Here is a 19,207-nt window from a genome sequence, read left to right as displayed (position 1 = left end):
CCCAACCCATTTCAGTTGTAGCAAAGCCAGGCTGAGGACATCGGTACAGCAAAAGCAAAAGAAGCTTGTCAGTTTGAATTACATTTTAGAATTCCAAAACCTGTAAGACGGCTTAACAACAAGAACTCAATCCCCGACATCACTCCCCCCGCCCCCCGAAAAAATATATATGCATATATTAGTTAGTCAAGATTGGAGGGTTGTAATGACATATCAAAACTGCATACTTAGCACAGTGGTATTTCTAGATGACATGTCACTTTAAATTAGCTAATATGAGAGAGAGAGAGAGAGAGAGAGAGAGAGAGAGAGAGAGAGAGAGAGAGGCAAAGGTGTCACACTCTTTCAACACGTTCACTGAGTTTTTGAGTATGTTCAATGAAGTGTGCTGCGCTTCTCTTTATAGTTTCCTATTATATTATTGGTAGGAAACGCACTGCAACCGATAGTATAAACTTGGCTTACGTGATAAGGTTAAAATATCCTGTTAGATGTCCTGATTCTCTCCAATACCAATTTAACTCTAAAATTTTGATAAATTTAAGTATTGCGTAATGAATATGACCGATATATAATAACAGACGGTGACGGGGAAAGATAACGTCTTAGACGAAAGTTAAATGGAATCTTAATAAACAAACTTATATTAAAAGTGAGACAGTAATCTTAGTTACAGTGATATAACCTGCTCAGATTTCTTTTTTTTCTTTTACTCCGTGTGTGTGTGTGTGTGTGTGTGTGTGTGTGTGTGTTTCTCTTACCTTACCTAATGACTCCTCCCACTGAAAGAATTCTAGAGCTTATTGGTGGAACTCTTGCTAAGAGAGGAAGAGTCCTCTCCCTCAGTAAACACTGTTACCATGTGTCCAACTGTACCTGTGTACAAAAAGTAGGTAACCTCTGGTATTGTATAAAAACTGGCATGCCTTTACACACACACACACACAAAGCTTAACTACCTTGTAAACAAAGTCTTTTTCTGTGTATTTAGCAAATATATTCAACGTTTTAGTTATTACTCAAGTACTCAGATTTTGTTCTCCCATACAGCTAAAAGAGATCTTCGTCTATTCATCCAAGTCCATTGCCAGGATAGTTTCTGTATTTTGAAGAATTGTTTAACAATAATATCTGATTTCCTAATTTCCCACATTGCCATATACATTTAGGAAAGTACAATAACATTACTTGTTCAAGTTCAGAATACATATTCATATTTAAAAATGCTATCAAACGTGAAGTGATCTTTTTCCGTTTGTTAGTTGTATAAGTGCACGGGAACGAGTGAGTTGGCCTCTTTATTCATATTAACCGGCGCTGGCGGACATCTGACTCGTCCGACCATTTACCATGAGCTAAAACGCCTTCATAGTATGCAAGTGTGTCAGAGCATATACATCTACATATGTGTGTTTGAGTGCATCTGAGTGTATGAGTATGTGCGTGAGCAAAGATAGTAATCATACATACCATATTTTGCAAGTTAGAATCTAATGTACACTTCGCCTGTTAATTTACAAGAATTTTAAAACATTCACAAATCCGTTTACGAGCTTGTATTTGCTCAAATGAGAAATAAATATAGTAACATGTTATAGGCCTTTTTTATGGTATTCCGAATGGTCTTTAGCGTAAAATTCTCGGTGACCCCAGTATTTACACACTCAAATATATATATATATATATATATATATACTATATATATTATATATATATATGATATATATATATATATATATATATATATATATATATATAATTGCTGACCAACCCGGCACTGCCTGGGAAAGGAAATCACTGATTACAACCAAAAAAGTCTCCTCTCTCTCTCTCTCTCTCTCTCTCTCTCTCTCTCTCTCTCTCTCTCTCTCTCTTCTCTCTCTCTCTCTCTCTCTCTCTCTCTCTCTCTCACACACATTCCTGTTAAGATTGTTGCTTCTCAACCCCCTTCCAATTTGGGCTGAACTTGGACATAAAGGGATTTAGGTGTGTCACTGTTTACCTCAGCAACTTCAAAAACTGTGGATTAGACACTAATATCTGCTGTTTTCAGATATTTTTACATGTCAGCCCTTCCCACCCCATTCTTACCACCCTCTTCTTATTAGGGCTGAACCTGGACTTGAAGGGCATTGGTAGTGTCGTTATTCATCTCAGCAGCCTTGAAAACTATGGATTAGACACTAATATCTGTTGTTTTTTTTATTATCTTTACATGTCACCCCCCTTCTCACCCCCTTCTCCACCCACTCCCTATTGGAGCTGAACTTGGACTTAAAGGGCATTGGGAGGGTTACTGTTCATATCAGCGACCTCAAAAACTATGGATTAGACACTAATATCTGTCCATTTTTGTTATTCTTACATGTCACTCACTTTCACACATGCTTCTCACCATCCCACCATATCAGTGCTGAATTTGGACTTAAAGGGAATAAGGAGTGTCACTATTCATCTCAGCATACCTCAAAATCCCTGGATTAGACGCTTATATCTGCCATTTTCAATTATTTTTACGTTACCCCTTTCCCATACCTTTCTCACCCTACTCCCTATTGGGGCTATACTTGGAATTAAAGGGCATTGGTAAGGTTACTATTCATCTCAGCAATCTCTAAAACTATGGATTAGACACTAATATCTGCCGTTTTGGTTTTTACATTTCACCTCCTTCTCAACCCCACTCCAAATCAGGGCTAAACTTGTACTTAAACAGTATTGGGAGTGTCATTATTCATCTCAGCAACTTCAAAAACCATTGATTTGACACCAATATCTGTTGATTTATGTAATTTTTTCATTTCCCCCCTTCCCAAAACCACCGGGCCCCTTCAATTAAGTTTATTTTAGAATTGAAAAAGACAATTGCCTCCCTTTCATAGATGTGTTGATACATAGAGAACCATTTCAATGTAAATTCAGTGTTTATATGAAACCAACCAACTTAACTTATGCCCATTTTTATTCAGGCCACCATCTTAATATCAAAATATCAATTTTTTAATGGTTTTACAAGCATTGTACATTGTAAATCCCCAAGAAATTGAATACATAAGAAAATTAGAGACAAATTTATGTCATCCTTCACATATATTAGATATTTGCTATAATAAAGCCCATGGAAAGTTCTATAATGTAAGTAACACGGAGACAGAAACTTCTAAGAACATTCTTAGCTTGCCTTATCTTAACGATTTTGAAACCATAAAATCAATGTTAACATCTTTTAAGGTCAACTTCGTTTTTTCCTATAACAACACACTAAAAAGAATGTTAATAAAAAAATGGCCCCAGGGAAAGCAACAACATAATATATAAAACTCCATGTATGGACTATCCCTCCTTTTATGTCGGTCAACCTAGTAAGGCTTAGAAGTAAAAATTAAACAGCATAGATATTTTGTCAAAACTAGGCAAAGATCCAGTGCAATATTTATTCATTTAAGTGAGAAGAACAACTGGATAAATTGGATTGGCAGTTCTGTAATTGTAAGATCAAAAGATGTTTTATCACGAAATCTTTTAGAATCTGCTATTATACAACTTACTTCCCATTGTAATTTTAATGCCATTCGTGGCCTGTTTCATTTAGCCCCTTGTATATGTAACATGTTTAAGAATGACCTCAAAGATACAATCACAGACTTAATTGAGTACACTATAAAGATTTTATTTGTTTAGGTATGTTTAATATATGTTTTGTGAATAGGTTTATCTTGCGGAAAAAGGTTTTTGTTTCCCAAAAGTTTGAATGTTGTGAGTTGCCACCCTGTATAATCCTTTAATTGTCTTGTCCCTCTGAGCAGTTGGACTTAATCTTTTTATAAACTTCTTAAATTGTACTCAGTTTTATTTGGGAAGGTTACTAATTCTCCAGGTGTGTTGGATTATGGGTACTCATTTCCTTGTTCACTTAGTTGTTCTTGTCCACTTAGTTTCTCATGTATGTCAGTCTGCTAAGCAAAGGACCCTTCAGTCGAAAGATCTTGCAGCATACTCCATTGTTTCATTTTCTTTCGTGGCTTCTACCTTTATCTATATATCCATCATGTTCCAAACTTTTGTGATTCAATTATACATACATACATACAGACACACACACACACACACACACACTACACAGATATATATATATATATATATAATATATATATATATAATATATATATATATATAAATATATATATAAGTATATTATATATATTATATGCAACAAGGAATAAATAAGACAATATATTTAAGACACCATTGTGAATGCAATTTGTATCTTTTCCTTCCGAGTGAGAGGATGCGATGGGCTGTGACATTTTTAGAGTGTAGGGATCATCAATTTAGCTTCTCTTTGGAAACAGTGGCCAGAAGTGACAAGCCTTGGAAGTACTTGCACATCCTTCCTCGGGTAGTGCGATGCCGAAAGTTGCTGCCTATGCAGATCAGACCACGTCCTGTTTCTATGCACAGGCGCTTGATGCAGATATGCCTTATGAATCTGGTTTGGGGCTGTTTCTTGGGCATGGGCAATGTGTGTTAGTTCATGCGTGCATTCGAGCTTCTTCCCTACATAATGAGAAAGTATGTTAGCCAAGATGGGAGATCGCTACGGAGTCGGCAAATGGCCAAGATGGCCTCTTCAATAGTATTTTTAGTGAAGAGTGTGAAATCTGTGTTGAATGGGTAAGCATACTTATTCTTTGGCCAAAAGTGTGGCTTGTCCATATTTTGAATATTGTTTCAAAGATATTCTATTTCATTTGACATGTTTATTTTGCTTTTTAATCTTTTGCTTATCGATATGTTCTCCTGTCATCTTATAGGCGGATCTGAGACAAAGGGGAACGGATCTGGTATTTAGAAATGGGAACTTAACTGATGTTCCATGGTGTTACTATGTAGACTGTGCTATGACTTTTCTAGTTTTATGACTAAACTAATGTTGGTTATTGTAGAAGAGAGATGGAGTGGGCTATCTGAGTTCAACCTTTCACTTAACCATTTTGTTAAGAACCTGATTTATTTAGCTAATGCTTTGCTCTTAAATAAATGTATTTTTGTAGTTCACGAGTCTGATATGATTGCCTTAGGTAATGGAGAGGGGGGGGTTGTTGTCGAGATGTAGAGAGAGAGAGATGTTGTAGAGAGAGATAGAGAGGGGTGAGGGGCAGTGTTGGTGTTGGAGAGAGAGAGAGAAAGTGGATGTCATTTCAGTGCCTAGCTGCACGGTTCCAAAGTGTTCCAGATTCCTGTTTATTACATTTACCCATAGTAAAATTCAAAACCTACGTCACTAAAACCAGATAATTGAATTCTGATAACAAAAGAAAAATATGCGACTGAATACTCTAAAGGTAGTAGTAGTCTCTTAAAGTCATAATCAGCAATGTGAAGTATCAAAGCATATTAAAGTTTATCATAACAATTGTGATGGGTCAATATATATACTAAAGTTATTCACTCCAAACAACTGTAACTGTTTCCCCAATTACAGTCACATCAGTAAAAACTGAAGGAACACAACCATCTATGTTTCACTTATAATATTATTCCTACCACTAGTGGTCAATAAGTGAAACACTATATAGTAAAAACTTTAAGTAAAAAAAGTTATTAATTCAAAATTTATAATCAAAATTTACACTTTTACTTTGAAGGAAAATTACTATTACTTGAAAACACAAACTTAATTAATTCAGGACTATAACTATGAAACAAACTTCAATCACCAAAATGTGAATATGTGACACATAATTAATTAAGTAAATGTTAAACCATTATGAAATATTTAGGATATGAAAAAAATCCAAGTAAATAATTTGAAAACACAGTAGCATACAAAAAATACATGAAATCGAAAAGTGTAAAATTTAATAATCCTACTTAATTGACCAGTCTAATAATCACTTAAATATACACTTCAAATTATACTATGGTATATATTTTAATTACAATACCTGTTAACAGAAGTTCTGGCCATTACCAAAATTACCTTATTCCAGAAAAGGCACCATTACTAGGTAAACACTAATTACTATGAATATCAGATCTCATAAGTTAAGGCTAATATTATTATGTATTTAGCCTGGAGGTCATGAAAGGGCTTGACAGCGGACAGACGATATACCCTTTTTAGGGGCTGCTGCAGGAGCAAGAGCCCTTGCCAGTACATGCTCACCTAGGACAAATTCCCCCCACCCTCTTCCCCACTTCTCTCTGTGCCTTCACAGCCTGTCCCAATACAGTTTAACTTTGCAGTGACTCCTCTAAACTTCCCATTGGAGCCCTCAAGAAGCTCGGATCCAGTTCCGACTGAAGGTATTGTTAGAACGAATATTGTGCAGTCAGGCATTTTCTATTTCTCCGACTGACCCATGTTTCATTGTTCCTGTGCAATTTTACTGTCCTTCCCCTTAGTGAACCCGCAGCATCGTTCTCTCCTGTTGTTATAACTTAACTAATTTGCCATATTTTTTGGGGATGCTGTGAGCCCCTTTGTGTTTAAATTACTGTTTCCTTTGTGCTAAGATAACTCATTGTAATTAGCGTTCGCTAACATAATTTATTTGGGAATTAATGTATGTATTGTTAATCCTGTATCAATTCCCTCATCAGTAGTTAATGTACCTCTCCCTTTATGAGTGATTCAGTAATGCTCTTGCTTTTGAGTGATATACAACGTAAGAGTTATAATAAATAGATTTGGAGCTTTGCAGTTTGGCTTCACCACACCCGATCAGCAACCACATGTATTGCAACTGGGCTTATAGAACCATGGCTCATTTCTAGATATTCCATTCGGATCCTCTATGGATGCTGCATTCCCTCCCTCTGTCCTCTAGGAACCAATATTTCTCCATGCTCAAGTCTTATTCACGTGTCCAGTCAAGCCAGGCCACGTGTTACTTGATCTACAATCAACCTTGTTAATCACCAATTAATTATTGGACCTTAAGATTCTCTGTAACCCATCAGGTGTTATTTAAGTTATTCATGTAATTTGCTATGTAAATATACCTCATTTTAAACAAAACCCTTAGAATGTACATCTATATTTCTTTACTCTTATAAGCAACCTTCAGCTGTAGAGTTTTCTTTATAATTCCAGTTCATCTTCAACGACTTTTTATGAGTTCCTTTAAGTAACACAGAGAACTAGAATCTTAATATCTATTACCAAAATGAAATATTTGACATTACTTTAAGAAATTACTAACTGTATCTGAGAGAGATAGAGAGGATATTACTATTAATGTAATACGCACAATTTCCAGTTTCTCAACGAAAATGAATTTTCATTCATAAGGAATACTCTATAGAACATTCCATCCAAACTCGATGACGTCATTTTAAATGTATAAAATCATCTTGGGACAAAACTGACGTGATCATGATGATATAATCTTACAAAACATAATGCAAATTACATGCGGGTTTCTCTCTTTCTTGGACAAGAGAAGGATGCGCAATATGTTCAAAATCCACGTGGTCCTCAGACAAAAGATGATGCAACTTTGCGGAATTGTATCCTCCATGTATGGAGTCATGTTATAAACGTCCCAATCAAAGCTAATAAAATCCCATAATCTTTCAATTTAAACAAAATAGAATCCCAGCCCCCCGAGTTGCCTTCTTCTGTTATCTCGGCCTAGTTCAATGCATTTTATAACTCAAATCAAAACAAAAGAGATCCCCATGACATCTTCATGACAACTCCAGAACATGGGTGGCTGGGTTACAAAATCTTATGCCGCTATAGGCTACGTAAATTATTAATGTTTATGAGATCTGACATTACATCAAAAATTTCAATAATTATTATTACTACAAATAGCATTCTACACTACACAATATCTCCATACAATATTCACAAAGCATATCATGATATTCTGGAAAAATCATATTTTATACATTTTACAAGAGAATATTATAAGATTCCTCCCCATTAGATTGTTTATTCTATGTTTGAATCCAACAACTACATTGTTCTTTTTCTGAAATGTGTTTCACCTTTACATTATACAGCTGGAGGCACAAAGACCACCTGGTCAGTTTTAAAAATTCACCCTTTTCTAAGTTGATTGTTAGTCCGGCTTCCCATAGTTTCTTGAACACTTATCTTAGAATCCTCAGATGGTCTTCCCATGTTATAGAGTAAATCACTATACCATCATGGCATACACCCACTCCTTTTATGGATCCTAGCAGTTGATCCATTGGGTTATCGCACGTGCATTCATCAGACCAACATTCTCATCCAAGGGAATTCATGATACCCTTTCAACAAATCTATCTTGGAAACAAAGTTAGCTTGCCCGATATTATGAAGTAACTGGTCTATAAGAGGTAAGGGATAACTGTCAGCCACACTGATAGGTTTCAGTTTCCTATAATCAGACTTCTTCTTCTTCTTCTTCCCAGCTTTAGCCCATTTTTATATGGGTCGCCATTGTGAATGAGTCGTCTCCATCGATTTCTGTCTTGTGCATCGTTCTCATTAATACCTTTTAATACCATATCTTTCCCTACACAATCACTCCATCTCTTTCTTGGTGTTCCCTTCTTCCTTTTACCTGCACTTCCATTTCCATCGTATGTCTTCCAACATGATGTTCCTCTCTTCGTAGCAGGTGTCCATACCATCGAAGCTTTCCCTCCTGTATTTTCTTCGATATTTCAACTGCCTATGTTGATCCTCTTATATACTCGTTTCTAATCCTATCTTCCCTTGTTACTCCAGATATCCATCTCAACATTCTCATTTCTGCTACATCCATCTTCTTCTACTCTATTTTCCTCATACTTGCTGTTTCTGTTTCCTATAATCAGTACACATCGTAAATGAGCCATCTGGTTTCTTCACCAACACACATGAGAACTGTAATGACTTGAACTGGGTTCTGCTAATCCATGCTCCAACAAATATCCAATTTCTTTCTTCAAAATATCTCGATGAAAAGGTGATAAGCGATATGTTTAAATGGGTTTCCATCTTCTCTGATCTGTATCTCATGTTTTGTCGGATCAGTATGCTTAGGTACATCTGCAAAAATTTCTGATAAGCTTCTAATCTCTTTGCTTCACCCCTTTGCTCAGCACGCTTCTGTATGTCTGTCTTAATTAGAATTAATGTTTCAAGTCTTTCGTCCTTAAATATTATAGAAATCATCAGGAAAAGGCTTATTCTCTGATTCCCGGCCTCTCTCATAAAACTATGAATATGGAACAGCCCTCTCTACGTCTGTTTTTTCTGTATTAATTCGTTAAAAGACGTACATAAATGACCGGTTTCCCCATAAAAGATATGGATAAAATTATGAGCAAAACTTCTCTCTTTCATTCATTTCTGGTAAATTATATGCCGCTTCCAATCAAAATTTATTACATATAATCTTGACTCAAACCTTAAACAAGTCCTTACTATATTAAGCATAATTCCGGTAAAATTTAATAAAGAATCTAAACGCTTTTCGAAAGTGAATCCCTCCTGCTAAATGTCATCAGCAGGTGTTGTCAGCCATTGAGTTGTAGTGCCCTTTCTGGCACTGTTTCGAGTTTCATTTAGAATTGGGACATTCGGTCTCACTCCTTTCTATTCAAGTTACGACTTCTCCATCGCCTCTTCTAAACATTTGTCTTTGTTCATGACCCCATTGAAGAAAAACGCAATATTCTTTCTTTCAAATCTCTCTCTCTCTCTCTCTCTCTCTCTCTCTCTCTCTCTCTCTCTCTCTCTCTCTCTCTCTCTCTCTGCGATACTAAAATGCTGTGGATTCAGAACTTCGATTTGTTTGGCCGTTTTGGTACTCAGACCTAAACGTGGTCCTCCAAATGCGAAGGAAATCCCTTGACGAGATCTGGAAACAGGGAATATGACCTAAATATTGGTGGTACAAACGAGGAAGGATTTAGCCAACTAAAAGGCTATCTAGAAAATCAATGCTTGAATCCCATCATATGTTTGGGAAATATATATGAAAAAAGATTTCATCCTCAAAATCACGATTTTGGCGAGAAAACGAAAAGTAAAACAGATACACTGGTATAAAGACAATTATCCTGTATTATGACGAACACAGGGTGTTGACTGGATACTGAACGCTGTTTACCGAATATGTATGGGCAAACTAAAGTACCTGCTCTAATACCAAGTGAGCAAGGTTGACAAATACGTTGCCTATAGAGATAAGCTGAGAGCCAAATACACATTAAACCTGCAGGTAAGGTGGCGGGTACGGTGGCACTGCCCAGTTTGCCGGGGCACGTCAGTACCGCGAGCCCAAGGTCTATAGACCCTGCGTGAACCTTTCTCTCATATTTCGAACATTCTTATCGAATCCTATACTTTTCTTTGCGTGGAAACGGGAATAATGGTAATAAAATTAGCCTTGTGATTCTTCCATTATTCCTTTGCTGTTATTGTAAATGTTTCTAGAGCTCAAATTCACTTAGAAATCAAATTCATAATTCTGCCGAAAACTCGACAAATAAAGTTTAAATCACTGAATGTTGATTATCTAGCATCACCACTAACACAATCCAAATAAAAATAATGAAAGCCAAAGACACTTGAATGATAAATTTTAATTTCTGTTAATATTACTTAACAACAATTAGAAGTATAAACGCAAGTTTCTTTGCTATACATAAGATCCTTCTTGATAACCCTAATCTTATTTTTATATTCACGAAATTATTTTCTTTCAGATTATTTCTGCTATGTTACATCACTGGCTAAATGTTCCCCAGGTATCCGTGGTAAATCTGTTCTTTCCTAAAATCTTTCGTCTCTGTAAAGACCTGCAAAGCTGCTTCTTTTCAAGCAACCCTCTGAGATGCCCTGAAGGTAAATACGTTTGCTTCGTTTTCAGAGAAAAAGAACGGCACCTCACTACGATCCGGCGTCTGAGCACCCTGTCTGTTCATGTATATATATATATATATATATATATATATATATATATATATATATATATATATATATATATATATATATATATATATACATATATATATATATATATATATATATATATACTATATATATATATATATATATATATATATATATATATATATATATATATATATATATATGTATGTTACCCATCCTTGACTCCTATTACCAGAGAAGGGGATTTAATATTTGGTATGCGTTACACCTGAGCGTTAAGGCAAACTAGTTACACACAATCTCTCCCCCACCCCTCTCTCTCTCTCTTCTCTCTCCTGTCTCTCTCTCTCTCTCTCTCTCTCCCTCTCTCTCTATATATATATATATATATAATAATATATATAATACTATATATATATATATATATATAGATATATATATATATATATATATATATATATATATATATAATATATAATCTATATATTATATATTCCATCAGGTCATCAAATCAGAGACAGAGTTATAAAAAAATATAGCATTTATTTAAAGTATAGCATTAGTTGAATAATCCAAATTCTTACAAGGTCAACAATGGAAAGATAATAATTCAAGTCTCACAGGCAAATCACTCTGATAACCCCCAGTATTTAAATGTCTCATCAGTAATTAGTCACACCAATCGTCTTCACCAAAATACTATAGTTCCCTCCACTCGGGAGGCTCTCTGTCCCTAGGACTCTCGGTCCCCTCACTAGAACCGCCTTTTAAAAGACACGAGAAGATACTCGTAAGCACACACAATTGCAAAGACAAAGTCAAATATTAAACAGAGCATCTTTACAAAATGTCAAACAGACAACAAGCCATCCCTTTGGCTAAAGTAAGTCAACACTTACCCATTGCAGCCTGAAAAACCACACACAAATAATTAAAACTTTTGCAGAGCTATCCCAGCAGTCTGCCTTACTCCACCATAGCTGTCTCCCTAGTTTCTCGGCTAAACATGCCATTATGAATAGACATAGTTCATACACATACACACGAACTCACACCCATCGTCAACTGGTCATAGCCAGTTTCCAAAGGCACTTGAAAAAGACCTCGTGAACGCACGAACATTGACCCGCTTAAATATGCATCTTCATATCGCGCCATCCCAGAAATGATTATCAGCTTTCTCAGGTCAACGCTTACAGGGGCTTTTCGGATGTTCTCTATGTGCGCATTCTAAAAAAGTACAGCACATTCACAATGGCATATTAAATATATTATTAATTATAGCCCTCTTTCATCTGACATATATATAATATATATATATATATATATATAATATATATATATATAAACTATATATATATATATAATATATATATGTATATATATATAATATATATATATATACATATATATATATATATATATATATATATATATATATATATATATATATAATATATATACATAATATATATATATATATATATATATATATATATATACTATATATATATATATATATATATATATATAGCTTTATACTTGTTGAAGTTCAGAACTCTTTACATCTTGGAAGAGGAGAATAAGGCGAGGAGGAAGGAAATAAGTTAATAATAGTAAGGGAGAACTGTCATATTATTAATGATTACAATTTTCTTATCTTACTGTTTATAAAGCAACAGTAAAGTGAAGGGAAAATGGTACCAGGTGAAAATATTAGGGTACTCAGACAAAGCTTTCCATTGATACTAATTTAATTCTAGAACACAAGGTAACAGCAATTCAAAACAATGGAATTTTGGTCCCTCTACAACTCAAGGTTACCAAAAATCATAAAAAATGAAATATATATATATATGTATAGATATATATATATAATATATATATATATATATATATATATATATATATATATATATATATATATATATATATATAATATACATATATATATAAGAGAGATACAATGAAACTTTTATTTTCTTGGAAAAATAAGGTATTTCTAAAGAAAATATATCACTTTCACACGACACATACTCAAGCGCACATCAATTTCCTAAAATTACTTAATTTACGAATTCAAACTAAACAAGTAATGAACTTTGCATATCAAAAGAATTAGCCTGTATATGCAAATCACTATAATAAGTTATACCAAAATAGATTAGAGCACATGGTATATGTATATTTTCCCTTTACAAGTTAAGGGTCTTTAAATCAATCAGTTAAAGAAAAAAGAATATCAACAAATAACCAAAATACACACACACACACACACACACACACACACACACACACACACACACATATATATATATATATATATATATATATATATATAATTATATATATACATATATATATATAATATATATATATAATATGATATATATATTATATATAATATTACAGTCAGAAATTCTTAGTAAACAAAAATAAGCAAAAAAGGAAGCCCCAACTTAACCAACAAGAATATGGTCATGTTTATTACAATATGAGACGTTTCATGCTGACGTCAGCACATCCTCAGTCTGCAATTAATAATAATATAAGCAAAATACGTCACATTCATTACATTACACATAAAAATAAAAAAAATGCACATAAAATAAAACTATATACAAAATCTAAAATAAAAAAGGGGGAAAAGATAAAAAAAATTACATAGATAAAAAATTTTGTTTAAATTAAAATTAATACTAACCTATTCGAGAGCAGAGAAAACAAGGCATAACAGCGAAACGGCCATACACGCCCAAAGAAACTCAGGCCAGAGAGAGAGGCTCTCGGCAGAGGTATTTGCATTCAAAGTGGGAGATTGGTGCTTTATATACAACGACTCAAGAGTAGCCAAGTATGTAGTTTGGCTGGTATGCAATAATGGAAAATTGGCTCTTTTCGATGGGAATTTTGTATTTTGATGCGTGTATTTCGATATTTGAAAAAAAATTTCAGGTGCGAAATTCTACGTCCTGTCCTATAGTTTCAATCCCAAGTGGATGAATCGCGGACCTGCAGTTACCTTCGCCAGGAACCAACGTAACTTCCAAGACATCTTGGGCATTCATATTTGTATATAACGTTAGACCTCATGAAGTCCTGCAGTTTATCCTTAAAATAAAATAAAAAACACTGATCTTTTTCGGATTCATAGGAATAAGACTGAGCCTGAGGAAGCCAAATTCATTCTCAATGATTTTTACCATTCTTTGTCATAATCTGTCACTGAAAAAAAGGTTTCGTAGCAAATATGGTAAGTTTTGGAACATTAAAATTTAACACTGGTTCCATCTTTGATTTGGTAAGAAGGTTATTGACACTTCTGTGTACAAGTCCTTTTGGAATTTTTTTTCGAAAAATACTCTAAAATATTAAAAACTCTGTTTCATGATGGAAGGCAATCCAAACTGATGCATATTTTAGGGCTCTTAAAAACAAGTGTGGTTATTGCAGTGGTCTTAAATCGAAAGAAACAAGAACTAAAGAAGTGCTGCCTAGTCCTGAAAGTACTTGGCTACTCCGTTTGCCTGCACAAAAGAGTTTACCATTAAAAATAAAGGTAGAGTCTCGCACTGCGAGATCCAGTAAAGTTTTAAAATTAATCTTACTAAAACGGCAGAAAACATCGTTATCTTGAAAAACCTCATCCAAAATGATATCAATAGTTTCTGACACTGGTACATTTGTAAATAAGGACTCGACATCAAAGCTGCACATCACCATCCTGTGAAATAATGTCATGTTGGAATTCGAAACCATTTTTAATGGTATATTGTGAGTTATAGAACTATGTTAAGATTTTTACCCAAAATTTAGATGTATTATATGAAGGGCAGTTGTATGCTGCCATAATTGGTCTCAAAGGGATACCAGTTTTATATATTTTTGGAAGCCCATAAAGGACTCCAAAAGAGGACCCTGTCACAAAAAGGTCACGAAAAGTCTCATCAGAAATAATGTCGTCTTGTTTTAGCTTCCTTAGGAATCGATTGATCTTATCTTCCTTTTTATATATGTCCATGAAGTTTGGATTCATCCGATAATATAGTATTCATTTTTTCAATGTAATCCTTTTTATTGAGAATGACCACTCCTTTACCTTTATCGGGTTAGCAAACCACAATATTTTCATTCTTACCTAAGTTCTTTAGAATTTCAGAGTCTTCTCTCCTAAAGTAAGTAGCTTTTTATTTTCCTTTTTAAGTATTATTTCAACGACTCAAGAGTGTCAATTTTAAGCATTTAAATAAGAGTAAAACACAGCAAAAACTATCAGATCTGTTACATTACTTTAGAAAATTGAAGGTTAAGTGGGCTCCTGACTTTAGGAGAGAAGACTCTGTAATAGCAGAAAAGCTCACATGACTATGATGCCAGAGGTCAAGAGAGCTGACAGGAAATGGAAAACACAAGTACATCGGAACAGAAAAGACATTAAATTGTATACATTCGTATGTCTATTAGCGTGTGTGCATTTGTATGTCGCTTAGTAGATGTAAGTCAAGAAGGAAATCAGATATAACCCCAGTATGGGACTTTATCGAGTCATTAGACAAGACTCTGTCAGTGGTGACCCGAAAACTGGGAGGCACTGGAAGATCCATCAGAAGGTAAAATGGAAGAAAGGCTTTAAAAAAAACTTATGCAGAGACATTGATTTCAGGTTCTAGAAAGGTGAAATGCAAAAAGATTTATAAGACAAATATTTATCCATTTCATTTCTTGAGTTTTTCCAGTGTCTGATAATTGTGGTTTCATTATTTCAGGATGGATTCAATTGTTGCTCCCTAAAAAGGAATTCTCTAGACTTTAATATGACATGTATTCAATAGAGACCCATAGAGCTATTTTGACAGCAGGGATGTTCTGTCTAACATGGTTATGCAGGGTAGTAATAGTGCATTGATGATTTTTGGGATTCTTTAATTTATTTCATCCAATATGATTATGTAGAAGAGTAATGGTATTTTAATTATCTTTGGGATTACTTTAATCCATTTTATTTCAGTTATCATGTTAGCTATTTCGGGAAATAAAGGTTATATTTTCATATAGCAAGAGTTTGAATTCTTCAATGATTCATGATTGACTTTCAGCTAGTTACAGGGAAGGCAGGTGATGAGAATCAGCAAAGGTAGGTCATGCTATCAGTTAGGAGTTCAAATGGGGTCATTTTCATCCCATAACAGCGGAGGCAGCGGTAAAGGGCGATTAGGCCCATGGATTACGTTTCTGGAGACACTGGGAATTATAAAGGAGTTAAGGGATGAGGTAGTTATGTACTTTTGGCAACTGTCCCTCTATTGCTGACAAAAGGTGTTTAAGTTGAAGTCAGCAAAATTCAAGTGGTTGAAGAGTCAGCCAACCTTCTCAGGCAGTGACAATGTTCATCGTGTGTAGATATGACAAGAGTTATAAATGCAGTGGAGGATTACTAGTGTAATAATTACGCACGATCACAAGTGTAATCATATAGTATATATGCGCGCTAATGCGGAAACAAACGAATCTAATGTGTTTAAGGTGCCGTTCCTTAATGAGGACGTAAGTGTTAAATACTTCCTTTCATTATTACTTTTTTTTATGTCAACAATTTGCTCACAAATGTATTTCATTTTTTTTTTTGTTTTGCTGTCAAGTGCAATGCATAGAAATATGCAGTACGACATGTTTCATTTTTGTATGTGAGAGTGTGTGAGGTAGGCAGAGAGGGCTGATCGGGTGACGAATTCAGCAAATACCGAGTAAGAAGCGAAGGCCCGTGTCACATTTCTTTCTCTCTCATCTCCTCCTGTTTTCTCTCAGCAAATTGACACAGATTTGATCAGCTGATCGACCTTGAACTTGAGAGGCAGGAACAGTTTTTCCTACCGTAGAGTTGAGAGATATTTGTTTGGGAATAGCGATTTATTGGGAATTGATGCATGCAATTTCTCTTATTGGGGATTGACACATTATTACTTTTGATGATGGTGGTTTGTATGGGGATAAATATATCAATGTTATTGAGGTCGGGGTGAATTCTGAATAATGAGAAGAAAAAATGGCCGAAGCAGTTAACAGGCAAACCTTGGTGTATAAGATAACTAATATAAGAGCGGGAGTTAGCCCTTTTCGGGGCATTGTTGATGGCATTCTGACCAAGCCAGTGCACATTTTTATTGAGGGAGTGGATAACTACTTAAATTCCAAGGGAATTAAAAATAATGCAGATGCGTTCACAGAGCCAAAAACCTTGTTAGATTTCAATAAAAGGAATTTGTCATTTAGATGCTGTAGTTTCCAACACACAAAATGTTGGTCATGGACCAAATTACAAGCATTTCTGAGGGCAGCTTATGGGACAAAGAAACACGGAGATATAGTGAGATTCCTAAGAGGTTTTTACAAGATTAGGAAAGGTAATAAAGATCTTGTAGAGTACAGTTCTCAACTTTTTGACTCAGCAGGAGAATGGATACAGAAATTGAAAAATTCCACATGGGTAAATGGGAATAATATCTCACTTGATAACTTACAGAATCTTGTTCACTTCTTGCAGCTTCTTGTATATAGCTGTGATGAAAAAAATTGTACCTACATCAGATGAGGAACTGATTTATTCCCAAATCAGAAACAAATGTCCAAATGTCCCACGGTGGATAGTACATTTTTTAATGGGACCAGTCCAAGAAATACAACCCTAAAAGATTAAAATTTTCTGTCTCCTCGTTTTTGTGCAAAAGTGGAATATAAGCAAGGGCAAGAGCAGTTGCGTTGCTTCAATTGTAATAAACCAGGGCACACAAAGAAAGTATGTAGAGTCAAATATTGTGGAATATGCAAAAATGCAGATCACTTTTGGCAGTCTTGTCTGTCTCAGAAACGGAGAGATGCAAGACCCACACCTCAGAAATCTGGGAGTTATAACGTGACAACTTCCCAGGCTAGTTACTCAAAGGGACATAGGAATCAGTGAAATTTTTGGAAAGCCGGCCAACAAACAGGGTACAGAGGATTTGTATTTGCCATTTTCATTGGCAAAGGGTCTTCCGTAAATCTCATGGTCCATGGCCTATATCAGTCCATGTTCTCCCAATACCCTTTGAAACCCCCAACAACAATGGTGTGTGATGTGCAAGCCCATAGATTAAATATCTTAGGTTTTATAAGAATACTGTTTACTCTGGGTGATAGAGTACTGATAGAACCATTTTTTATGATAAAAGGGTTGCATTGGGCAACAGACTTTTGCTGGGCCATCCTGCATGTAGGAGACACAGGATATCGGTCCATACTGGTGTTAGTGGCATACCAGTTGGGATACCGGGTGTTTTTATTCCACATGCGGATATAAGTGAAACTGAGGATACAGAGGTTAATATTTGGAATACCAGCAGTGATATTGGTAATAATATGAGCAAAAAATGGTGGTCACATCAGTGATACTAGTAGGAATACAGGCGGTGGTATTGGTGAGCACACCAATGATATGGGGGATACTGGCTGTGGTGTTGGTGATTATAACGGGGATATTGGTGATCACGGTGGTGTTAATGGGGATATTTGGGATATCGGCGGTAACAATGGCAGTTATGATGGGGATATCAGTGATAATGGTGCCTATAGTAGGGGTACTGGTGACAATTTTGGCATTATTAACAGCGGTAATATGAGAAATAACAATGGCTATACTGATACTAACATTGGTGATATGGTGAATGGAATAAGGGGCACTGGTATAAAAAAGGGTGATATTTATGGGGATGTGGAACATGAGGATACTAGGTATAATAGCCCAAAATATAAAGGTGTTTTATCAGAGGATATTATTTTAAATCCAGGTACAAGGACTATGGTCAAAGTCAGACTGAGGGAACTGAAAATATCCAAAGAGGTGTGCATAATTGAGGGTAGTGAGAAAGTAAGAGGGGTTATTAGCACAGTATCAGTGAACAAAGTATCAAATACTGGTGTTACAAAGGTGGAATTATTGAACTGTAATGATACAGTTAGGAAATATCAGAAGAACGCTTATGTGGTAGATCTCCAAGATTGGTATAATGAAAATGGTTCAGTGGCTATTGTAGGGGGAAAAACCAAGTTTTCAGAGGCAGAAATGCAAACAAGGAAGAAAATCTTCAGAGAACATTTAGCTAATGCAGACTACAACGAACATATAGAAGTGATAAGCTAACTTCTGGCTGAGTTTGGAGATACTGTAGCATTAAAAGAGGATAGGTTAGGACTGACTAGTGTGTTAGAACATAAGGTGAACCTAGTGCGTCCCCATACAACTTTCCTCTGTTCGCAGTGCCTAAGAAGGATGGATCTGTCCGGGTG

The sequence above is a fragment of the Macrobrachium nipponense genome, chromosome 15 (genome assembly GCF_015104395.2).
Source record: "Macrobrachium nipponense isolate FS-2020 chromosome 15, ASM1510439v2, whole genome shotgun sequence".
NCBI classification, from domain to species: domain Eukaryota; kingdom Metazoa; phylum Arthropoda; class Malacostraca; order Decapoda; family Palaemonidae; genus Macrobrachium; species Macrobrachium nipponense.
Note: the sequence above shows the minus strand (reverse complement) of the source record.